The sequence below is a fragment of the Rhinolophus sinicus genome, linkage group LG06 (assembly GCF_036562045.2).
Source record: "Rhinolophus sinicus isolate RSC01 linkage group LG06, ASM3656204v1, whole genome shotgun sequence".
NCBI lineage: Eukaryota > Metazoa > Chordata > Mammalia > Chiroptera > Rhinolophidae > Rhinolophus > Rhinolophus sinicus.
The window spans coordinates 109,200,394-109,212,521 of NC_133756.1; positions in this window are offsets into that span (position 1 = coordinate 109,200,394).

Here is a 12,128-nt window from a genome sequence, read left to right on the forward strand (position 1 = left end):
GTTAATTTAGTTAAAACAAAACAAAATGTGAAGATGTGAAGAAACTGAAGTCTACGGTAATATATTCCACTCGAAATCCTCAATGCTTTGAATATGCAATCGGGAGTCATCGGAAATGAACTGAACCTCCTAAGAAGAGGCAATCAATCCTTCAGTAATACTGAGTCCATGGAAAGGAAGCACACCGAGGTTTACCTCACTCGGGTCAGAATCTTGTATAAAGCTCGGGTAATTTCCATCCAACACGGCTGGTCCGGGATAACCGCTCCTATGGCGGCTCCTCGGTGGAGTAGTAATGGGAACTTCCACAGTTCACTTGTCCTCATAAGGGTCGTGCTGCACCTGGCGGTAACCTCCGACGACCTTCATAAATACCATAAGTGAGTAACCAAGAACACCACCAAAAGGAGTGTTTACTCATCACGGATTGTGGCCTAATCACACCGCCGGTCCCGCGGAGCCGCAGCAGAACACCCGGCTTTACGCCGCGCCAGCCTCGAGGGAGCCGCTGCGCACGCGCCGCTGCGTGCTTGCGTCACAAGCCCACCTTTTATAACCGGCGTGACCTGCGCTCCTGCTCATCAATCGCAGCTGGGGGCGTCAAGAACTTAAGAGCGAGGGCGTGAGCCCGGCCTTCTGCAGGCGTCACCACGGCCAAATCCGGTGTGAACCAGTTGATGGAGGGAGAAGTGCTGGGAGCTGAGCATCCTCCCCCCTTCCTCCCCACCCCCAGGAGCGGAAGAGCCAACCGGGAGTGGAGCTGGAAGAGGACTCAGGCTGGAAGAGGCTGAAGACTCGTGGCGGTGGGCTAAGACTGGAGGGGAGGGGAAGGTAGTGGAAGAAAAATCCCATGCTTTGACTCTGGCTTGTCTTCTTCCATTGGCTTCATGTTTTAGCTATGTCTCTTTGGAACAACTGTTGCTAGGCTTTATTTCAATCCAGGCCGACCAACTTTGTCTTTTAACTGAGGAACTTAGTCCGTTTAAATTATTTTATTAGCTATTATTTTATGATTTTACATTACCTTGTGTTATTCCTATAGTTGCATCTGTTTTTACGCTCATTTTGTGCTGTTTTACATTTCTCTATTTCTTTTTTATCCTTTCTTGATTGCTTTTGGAGTAAGGTTTTTTCCCTCCTCTACATCCATATTTTCCTTCTACTGTTTTGGAATTCATAATTGTGGTTAAAACTTATTAGCAGTTATTATACGTTAGACACTTTAAATCTAAATGGCTTTACATACATTCATTTGGTACAACAACACTATGAATTAGATACTAGTATTATTTCGATTGTTCTGATTAGAAAACCTAGGCACAGAAAAGTTATTTGCCCAAGGTCACACAGCTAGTAAATGGCAGAGCTGGGATTTGAATCCTGGAATTCTGGCTCTAAAATCTACCTCTCCAATATATATGGCCTGCCACATACCTTATTTCTATTCTTTTAGTACTTAAATAGCTTAGAAAAAGTCAGATATTCAAAATCTTTTCCCACCTCATAAAGGAAATAAACAAGCTTTATTAATGTTGTCATTTTTAACCCATAAATCGTTTATAAAAATCAGTGTTTGTTTAAACTTGCCATATATATATATATATATATATATATATATATATATATATGTTGTTTTTTTTGCTCACAATTTTTTCATGCATCTCCACCCTTTCTTCAATTATGCTCCTTTATCCAAAAGCATCTTTTGAAGGTTCCTTTACTTCCCAGTATATGATCAACTTTGATAAATATTTTATATAATCCTAAAAATATGCATTCTCTCACTGTTGGAAAACGCATTTGTTATTGTTGGTAGACTTTTCCTTTGGTTTATATAATGTTTTTTTCCTAAAAATCTGTTATTTTGCTTTCATTCTTGATGGTTTTGCTAGGTATACAATTCTACATTGACATTTATTTTCTCAGCCCTTTGAAGATATTCCTTGTCTTCAGATTTTTTCTGTTATAGAATTTTTAAAAATGTCTAGGCTCTGTTTTCTGACCTATGCATAGCTCATAACAAGAAAGCCCCATTTCTTCCTTCTTTCCTCTTCCTTCTTTCCCTCTTCACTCTTCCTTTTTTCTTCCTTGATTTCTTCTTTAAATTCTGACAGTTAAGTTTGCGAACTTGCCATCATGTGCTTACATTGGCAGCACTGTACAAACAGCTTGGTAAGGTTTCATAACCTTGGTATATCAGTGTATCACAGCTGAAGTGTGTTGACGTGTGGCAGTGTTTTGCTGAGTGGCATTCATTATTGTTGCGTGTTTTTGTTTGCCATGGTGAGAATGTCTGAGCTTGAATTAGAGCAATGAACAAACATTTAATTTCTTGTTAAACTTGGCAAGTGTAGAAATGAAATCAGGACATGTTAGTCCAAGTTTATGAAAATAATTCCATGAAGAAAACGGCAGTGTACAAATGGATTAAACATTTTTCTGAGGGGAAAGAACGCGTCACTGATGAAGAGAGGTCAGGGTGGCCAGTAACTAGAAGAACTGATGAAAACATTGCAAAAATTCATTAAATCATGTGTCAAAATTGTCGGCCAACTGTGAGAAGCATAACAGACCAAGTGAACATCAACAGAGAAACAGGAAAATCTTAACTGAAAATCTTGCCATGAGAAAGTTGTATGCAAAAATGGTCCTGAAGGTGCTCACTGATGAACAAAAGCAGAGGAGATTCGAAGTTTGCCAAGACCTTTTTGAGAGGCAAGACAATGTTTTGGATCATGTTATCACTGGTGATGAAACATGGGTATACCAATCCAACCTTGAAACAAAGCGTCAAAGTGCACAATGCAAGTCAGCCAATTCTCCATGACCGAAAAATTCCGTCAGTCCAAATCAAGAGTCAAAACAATGTTGCTAACCTTTTTTGATATCAGAGGGATTATTCATTATGAATTTGTACCAACTGGACAAACAGTTCACCAAGTTTACTATTTGGAAATGCTGAAAAGGCTGCATGAAAAAGTTAGACTAAAATTACCTTAACTTTTCGCCAACAATTCATGGCTCTTGCATCACAACAATGCACCAGCTCACACAGCACTGTCTGTGAAGGAGTTTTAGCCAATAAACAAATAACTGTATTGGAACAACCTCCCTACTCACCCGATCTGGCCCCCAATGACTTCTTTCTTTACCTGAAGATCAAGGAAATATTGAAATGAAGACATTTTGACGGCATTCAGTACATCCAGGGTAATACGATGACAGTTCTGATGGCCATTCCAGAAAAAGAATTCCAAAATTGCTTTGAAGGGTGGACTAGGTGCTGGTGTCAGTGCATAGCTTCCCAAAGGGAGTACTTCAAAATTGACCATAGTGATATTCAGCAATGAGGTAGCACTCATAACTCAGTCCACTAGACAGGTTAGAGCAAGGTAATTGTACAGTAGGTGAGTATGCAGAGGATAACAGAATTGGGGGTGGGGTGGTAAGAAGGGCATTCATGCAAGGATGGCATCCAGGTGAAGACCGTCAAAGCCCAGGCAGAGTAGAGGAGACATATATGTGTAGGAGAGCAGTCGTGATCAGAGATTACATAAGGTTTATACAGTAATACATGAAGGATCTGGGAAATCAGATTTCTCATTGTCAGACAGGAGTTAAACATGGAAAAGAAGAGTAGAATTAACTAGGATTTTGGATTGGAATTGGTTATATTGGTGTGAACTCATAATTTTCAATATAGTTATAGATACATAGGTGTGTGTGTGTGTGTGAGAGAGAGAGAGAGAGAATATTCCCTGACTTCATCTGCAGAGAAGAGAGAGGGCCTGAGGCAAAGACATCCCAATAGCAATGAGAACAAGTAGCACTCAGATCAAGGTTTCTTAATACTGTTCTACACTAAAAGAAATCAAGTTTCCTTGGAGAAATAGCTGATTCCAGAGCTAGGTCAGGAAAAGTACAAGAGAAGCCTGGAACATCTTGTTATGACAGAAAATAAGGAAGTGTTCAAAGAATCATAGGAACGTGACAAAAGGACATAGAACACAGACCAAAGGAAGCTAAAGACACTTCACATCTAGATGTAATGTGGTATCCTGAATAGGATCTTGAAACAGAAAAAGACATGAGGGAAAGGCTAGTGAAATCTGAATAAAGTATGCAGTTTACTTCGTGGTAAAGTACCACTGTTGGTTCCCTAGTTGTGACAAAATTATCATAGAAATGTAAGATGTTGGCAGCTGTTTACTCTAGACTCTACCCCTGGCAACTCTTCTGCCAGTGTTTCTCTGCGTGAATATACTTTCTAATTGGAAAGAAAGAAGGAAAGAAGGAAGAAAGGGAGGGAGGGAAGGAAGGAGGGAGGGCAGGGAGGGAGGAAGGAAAGAAGGAAAGAAGGAAAGAAAGAAATGTAAGATGTTAACAATAGGGGAAACTGGGTGAAGAGTATATAGGATACCCTCTAAAACCATTGTAATATATTTTTTTTAATTTAAAGTAAAACAGAAAACATAGAAGCCAGCTTGAAGGAATCCCACTGGCCACAAATTTTATATCAATGATAGGAGTGGATTAGAACTCACTAAATGAAATAGAAAACCTTAAATCTGTACTGATATAAATAAACAGGGAGAAACAAACACTTTGTCTTATAGTAGAATGCCAGCAAATAAATGTAGCAGGAATGGTGGAATAGAAAAATTTGTACTTAGCAATCATCATCACAATTATTCATCTAGCAAAGAAACATCAATAGATGCTAAAACTGGTGGGTGCAAGTTAATGAGGAATGGGAAATTCAAAAGTACTTAATACACATACACACCAAAAACAAACAAACAAAACTAAATGTAACATATGATCATAGATTAGATCCTTTTGCTTAATGAGAAAGAGAAAGAGAGAGAGAATTATTGGGACATTTGGCAGAATTTGAGTTCAGACTTTGGATATTACGGTAAGAATAAATCAATGTTAACTTTTTTATTTGGATGGTTATTTTGTGGTTTTATGGGAGAATATTCCTATTTGTAAGGCATTATACTCTATTCAGAAGCAATAGGGCATATGTCAGCAACTTAGTTACAGGGAAAATGGGATAAAGGAAATATTTTTACTATTCTTTTTTTTTTTTTAGATTTTTATTGGCGAAGGGGAACAGTACTTTTTTATTGGGAAACAGTGTGTACTTCCAGGACATTTTTCCAAGTCAAGTTGTTGTCCTTTCAATCTTAGTCGTGGAGGGCGCAGCTCAGCTCCAGGTCCAGTTGCCGTTGCTAGTTGCAGGGGGCGCAGCCCACCATCCCTTGCGGGAGTCTAACCGACAACCTTGTGGTTAAGAGGACACACTCCAACCAACTGAGCCATTCGGGAGGCAGCTCAGCTCAAGGTGCCATGTTCAATCTTAGTTGCAGGGGGCACTGCCCACCATCCCTTGCAGGACTCGAGGAGTTGAACTGGCAACCTTGTGGTTGAGAGCCCACTAGCCCATGTGGGAATCAAACCGGCAGCCTTCAGAGTTAGGAGCATGGAGTTCTAACCACCTGAGTCACCAGGCTAGCCCCTATTTTTACTATTCTTGAATCTTGTCTGTAAGTTTGAAATTATTTCAAAATAAAAATTTATCTTTAGCCTTAATTTAAAATGCGTAGATTATAGATAATTCACTGATATTTACTTCTCTGGATTCTTGCTCCCATTTTGTATTGCATCTGGAGACTTACCTTGCAGCTTTACATTTTAAAAAGATTTTTTAAATATTTTAGCCAGATTGTTAGGTATTTTGTAGCTCCCTCCACCAAAATTTCAGGATATGGCAGACTGGTTGTCCACTATGATCCATTTTCCCCATGTTTAGTGCTAGCGATCCCTGAGTATTTCGCTAGACACATGGCCACTAAGCTAGAGACTTCATTTCCTAGGCTCCCTTGCAGCATGGTGTGGCCATGTGATTAAATTCTGGCCAACAAGACATGGGCAGAAATAACGGTGCCACTTCCAGGTTATACTCCTAAAAGAAAAAAATGCACACTTGCTCTCTTGCCCTTTGCTTCCTATTTGTTAATTGGTAAATGATGAGAACTGGTGCAGCTAACTTAACCCAGTGTTAGAAACCACAGTAGTAGTGATACCTTACCATCTTGGAGTACTTATCTTTAAACAGTTTCTTGAGAGAAAAATGCACTCTGTCTTGGTTAAGCCACTATTATTTGGGCTCTGTTAAAGCTTTATCCTAATTAATAAAATTTCAGTGAAAGGAATGAAGTGCCACCTGATTTGCTCAAAAGGTGAAAGGAGGAAGAATAAAGACTCAAAACCATAAAAAGAGCCTTCTAGCACTGGCCAAGATAGAGGACCCACTACAGCATTTCTTTCCAACAGATTATAACTGAACTAAAAATAAAAAGCAGCTACCTGAGGACTCTGAAAAGTAAACAATAGCAGGAAGATTGTGTAAGGAAGTTACAACTTAAAGTATGACTAGCATAGTGATGAATTTACTGGTAAATTTACTCCCCTTCTGACTTTGACCTGAGGATAATCTGAGATCTAGAACTACGCAGACAGCAGACACTCAAGAGAACCCCTTTCTAGTCAGATAATCGGGAAATGTGGCCCCTATGAGATGGAAAGAGTGAAGGGAGTGCCTCCCCCCAGCCCCAGCTTTTCTCCCTCCCTGGTGTGCCCCAAGACCAGCTGCAGTCATGAAGCTGCACAGCAGCAGGGCAGCAGTGGTGGTAGTGACATTGTAAGACCCTGAGACCCTGAGAGGTCCTGCCTTCCTGGCCAGAGGAACCAGGAAAAGGGACCCCTGTGGTCAGAGAGTGTGGGAGGAGTCCCTGTTATTATTTTATGTCTTGTCTCTCATTGCTTCACCCCAAGGTTAGTCCAACAGTGAGAGAGCAAAGGCAGCCAAAACTCTGAGAAAAACTCCAGCTTTACAGCCAGAGGACTGGGAATAGGGGGCTGGAGAGTGTGGGAGAAATTCCAAAGAGGAGAGAACTAGAGAAAGAAATCTTCTAATTCTGTGTCTGAATCAAAACAAGTCTCAGGTTTACTCCCAAGCTACATGTGAAAAACAGATCCAAAGAAGCATTGGCTTGGAGAATTTAACTGGCATCATATCTACAACCCACAGAAAGTGACACAGAACTGGAGCTCTGAACTTTAAGATTTTGCTTGCTTAAAAAATAATAAACATTCTCCAGAGGATTTTAACAGAACCCTAAGTTTCACAACGTAATATTGAAAATGTCCAAGATATAATACAAAATTACTCAACATACAAGAAAATCTAATTCTCAATGGAAAAGACAAGAAATGTCAACCCAAGGTGACCTTGATATTGGAATTTTCAGATAAAAACCTTAAAGCAGATATTATAACCATATTCCATGAGGTAAAAATAAACACTATGAAACAAATGAAAAGATAGACATTCTCAGGAGAGAAACTATAAAAAAGCAAATGGAAATTTTAAAACTGAAAACAATATAATGCAAAATTTACTGGGTGGATTTAATTGCAGAACACAGATGATGGAGGAAAGAAACAGTGAATTTGTAGATAGATTAATAGAAATTATCCTAGCTGAAAAGCAGAGGAAAAAAAGGTGAACATAATAATGAATAAAGCCTCAGAGACCTGTGAATCTATATCAAAAGGTTTAATATGCATTTCATTGGTGTCCCAAAAGAAGAGAAACAATATATTGGTACAGAACAAATATTTGAATAATGGAAGAAACTTTCCCAAATTTAGTGAAAGACATATATTTAAAGATTCAAGAAACTCAGTAAACCCCTAAAATAATAAACCCAAAACAGACCACATCAAAGATATATCTAATCAAACTACTGAAAACCAAAATTAAAGAAGGAAATCTTTGGGGAGGTTGATTAGAGCGCAGTGCTCATAACACCACCATCACCGGTTCGATTCCCAATTCTCCACAACTAGATTGAAAACAACTCCACAACTAGATTGAAAAAAACGACTTGACTTGGAACTGATCGGGGGGTCCTGGAAAAACACATTGTTCCCCAATATTCTCAAAAAAGAAGGAAATCTTGAAAGCAGGCAGAAAAAAAACAACAACAGTGCATATATGGGGAACAATGATTCAAACGACTGAAATTTTCATCAGAAACCATGGAATCAGAAATAATGGAATAATACCTTTAAAGTGCTAAAAGAAAACAACTGTCCATTCAAAATGTTATTTTCAGCAAAATACCCTACAGCAATAAAGACAAAATTAAGACATTCTCAGATAAATGAATACTAAAAAAGATTCTGTTGCCATTGTTATGGGATGAATTGTGATGCCCCCTCAAAATTCATATGTTGAAGTCCTAACCCCCAATACCTCAGGATGTGACTAGAGGTCTTTAGTGAGGTAATTAAGTTAGAATGAGGTCAGTAGGTTGGGCCCTAATCCAATATAAATGGTGTCTTTATAAGAGAAGGAAATTAGGACACAGATGCAAAGCAAGCAAAAGAGACAAAATAATAAAGAACAGAAATCAATCACATTGAGGAGAAAAAAAACAATGAAACCAAAAGTTGGTTTTTTGGAAAGACCAATATTTTTCTTTTAAACTTCTAGCCAGACCCAAGAGAAAAAGAAAACAAAATTTACTAATATTGAGAAACAAAAAGGAAACTTCACTATAGACTACACAGGCGACATTAAAAGGACAAGAAGGGAACACTACTAACAACTCTATGCCCATAAATTCAGCAGTAGCTGAAATTCCTTGATATTATACAACCCTCCAAAATTAAATTCATCATTGAAAACCTCGCAACAAAGGCATGGATGGTTTCATTAGTGAAGTCCACTAAGTATTCAGGAAAGAAAGAATACCAATTCTACATAATCTCTTCCAGAAAATCGAAGAGAGCACATTTCCCAACTTATGTTTTGAGGTCCTCAATACGGTATCAAGATGCAATAAAGACTACAAAAAATAAAACAACATTACAAAACATGACAAGAATATTACAAGAAAACCATAAGCCTTTATTTAACGTTTGAAGTGTCGAATGCCTTCCTTCTCCACCTCATTTCTCTCCATAACCCTGCAAAACCAAAACGAACTAAACTAAAAAAAAAAAAAGGCCCTCCGATACATTTATGCAGCTAAGACGCAAAGGAAAAATGCCAGCAGCTTCATGTCTGTTACCGCGTGCCCTCTGCAGGGTTTGATTAGTGAAGTGCAGCTTGGGCTGAATTTTAGACCCCACTCACCCTGTGGTAGCTGAATTGTGGTCCAGATCCTCATACCTGGAACCTATGAATGTTACCTTATATGGCAAATAGTAGTCTGCAAATGTCATTAAGGATTTTGAGATAACTTATTGGGGAAATTATCATGGAGTATCTGGCGGCCCTTAAAGGAAATCACAACGCATTTTACAAAAGAAGTCAAGGGAAATTTGACTGGAGGAGAGAAGAGAAGGCAATGTAACAACAGAAACAGAAAGATAATCGGAAGCTGCTGCACTGCTAGCTTAAAGATAGAGAAAGGGGCCATGAGTCAAGGAATGAAGGTGGAAAAGGCAAGGAAGAAAATTCTCCCCTCAGAGCCATCAGAAGAAACCCACCCTGTCAACACCTGGACTTTAGCCCAGTGAAACTGATTTCAGACTTCTGACCTCCAGAAATATGAGAGAATAAATTGATGTTGTTTTGAGCAACTAGGTTTATAGTCATTTGTAACAGAAGCCATAGGAAACTGGGAACTGGGAGTCTGTCCAGAACACAGTCTGCATACTCTTCAAGATGGCCCTGTGTAATCTCCTTCTTCCTCTTCTACCACAAACTTGGGAGTTAAGACCTAGACTGCACCTAATAAGCATTTCTTCTTTCTTTGGATTCTCAAGGCCTCTCCCAGCCTGCAGCCGAGGCATTGGGAGTTTGTTTTCACTTGTTCTATCTCTGGCTCCTTTCTCTCGGTCCTCATACCATGTGTGTATTGGAAGTAGAAGTTCTGGGACTTAGCTTTGGGAGGTGGAGCAAATACCTCCCTGCTTTTCTGGGCTACCTCAAAAGGAGGAGGTCTGGTTATGGCAAGACAGGACCTAAACATTCATCAGTCTCCTAGTTGAATACCATTACAATACCACCTTAACCACTAACAAATTCCAGCAAACTACAAATGAGAGCATAGTAGAAGAATCAGATTAAAACTGTTTATAAAACTAAACATTATCTGTTTACATTAGGGGATTCTTAAATCAATATTTTTCAGTCTAATCTCAATTTTTTAATGAAATAAAATAGAAAATATCAGAATGCATTGCAGATGGATGGTGTAAGTATATCACTGTAAAATTTTTGTCTCAATTATGTGTGGGCAGTAGGCACAGTTCCTGTGTGCTGCAATTTGAAATATATTTCTTTTACTGAGTCTTTAAAAAGTTTGAAAAATACTACAGTATGTGCTTTCTAATAGTCATTCCAATTCTCATCTCACTATTCTTATGAAGATTCAAAGAAGAAGACAAAATGGATATATATCTCTAGAATTGAAAAAGCATTTTCAAAAGTGAAGTCTTTCACTTTGCTCCTTTTTGATCGCTTAAGCTTGTAATAATAATGAAGGAAAGCCACCTAAAGCAGGAGTTCTTAACCTGTGGTCCAGGTGGTCTAGAAAACTTCTAATTGCATGCAAAATGTTGTACATGAAATATACATCTTTTAAGGAAAGGGCCCGTATTTTTTTATCAGATTGTCAAGAGTCCATGACTGTCCAAAACATTAAAAACCGCCCAAATAGGAAATCATTTGATACACTAAGATGATCTGGCAGTGCCATAGTTCTGGGAATGACAGAACTTGATGGTAATAATTCAAACTGGTTTGGAAAAAGACATTCTAATTTGAGTCTGGCTTAATAACAAGGTTGAACTAATGCAAGATTAGCAGTTATCAGTTAAGATCAGTGAAGGCACCAAATTACGAAGACTTGTTAAAAAAAAAAAAAAGACCGTCCTTTCTTTATTGTATGAAATCAGCTGTTTTAATGCAGGACTGTAATAAAATTTGAATTTTAAAATGGTTAAATGACACAAAAAAATATTAGATTTCATAACCTACCTCACATCTTAGCCTTGACAGACAGAAGCCCAGGGGACATCTATTGCCATGACCCCTAGTTACTCTTCACCTAGCATATTTCCTATTTATCCTTAATAATTCACCTTAGGCCTCATCGCCTCCAAAAGTTTTTCCTCTCCATGCCAGGCTAAACTGACGACAAGAGTTCCACCTGGCTCTTCCATAACAACAAATGCATAGCGCTCTTAGACATTGACCTTGTCACACGGAAATTTTCTAGTCACGCATCACCTCTGCCCTACACAACAAGGACTCAGAAGGCAGGCAGGGACTGATGACCTCTTGGTCTCCAGGTCACCAAATCAGCTTGTGCTTGCCATGCAGTCAGTACCACTCCGATGGTGATAAACTATAAGTGCAGTTCCTACAGTAAAAAATGTCTATAAAATTAAATCTGTTCACCTAAACATATCAAAATTGCCTAGAGTATTTTTTGTTTAACAAAGCCATCTATATTTTTTTAAAAATTAATACAACACTATTCTAGTAATTTATTATATATTAGAGACAGAGAAATACTCCAACGGTGTAGCAGGTATGGATTTGGGGCAAGTCTGGCAGTCCTGGGGAAAGGCTACTGTTCTCAATATTGGTTGGAGATGACTGGACCTGCATGAGTGACCTTCTGAGGAAATGGGTGGAAGTGGCAATGTTGGAAGCTTTAGGGGAGAGATTCCAGACAATTCCAGTCACCAGCTGGCATACTTATTTACATAGAAAAAGGTAATACTTGCAACAAAATTTGTCCACTATCAATTTGGGTAAGTACTTTAACTGTTCAGGGCTCAAATGTTCCTATTTTGTACTTGTAGTAGGGAAAAACAATATTTTAGATTTCTCCCCACGTATCCTTTCCCCCCATTTTCTAAGAAAGATGTGGCAGGCAGAAAGCAAACAGTCATGGGACTCGCCAGCTTTTGTATTTCAGAAATCTAGACTTCACTCTACTTTGTTAATTGTTTTACCTGAGGTTGGTAAGACAAGGCAGGGAGAGGAAAGATAAAGGGTGAACATAAAACTTTTTTTGAAAAAAGTTTTTGGT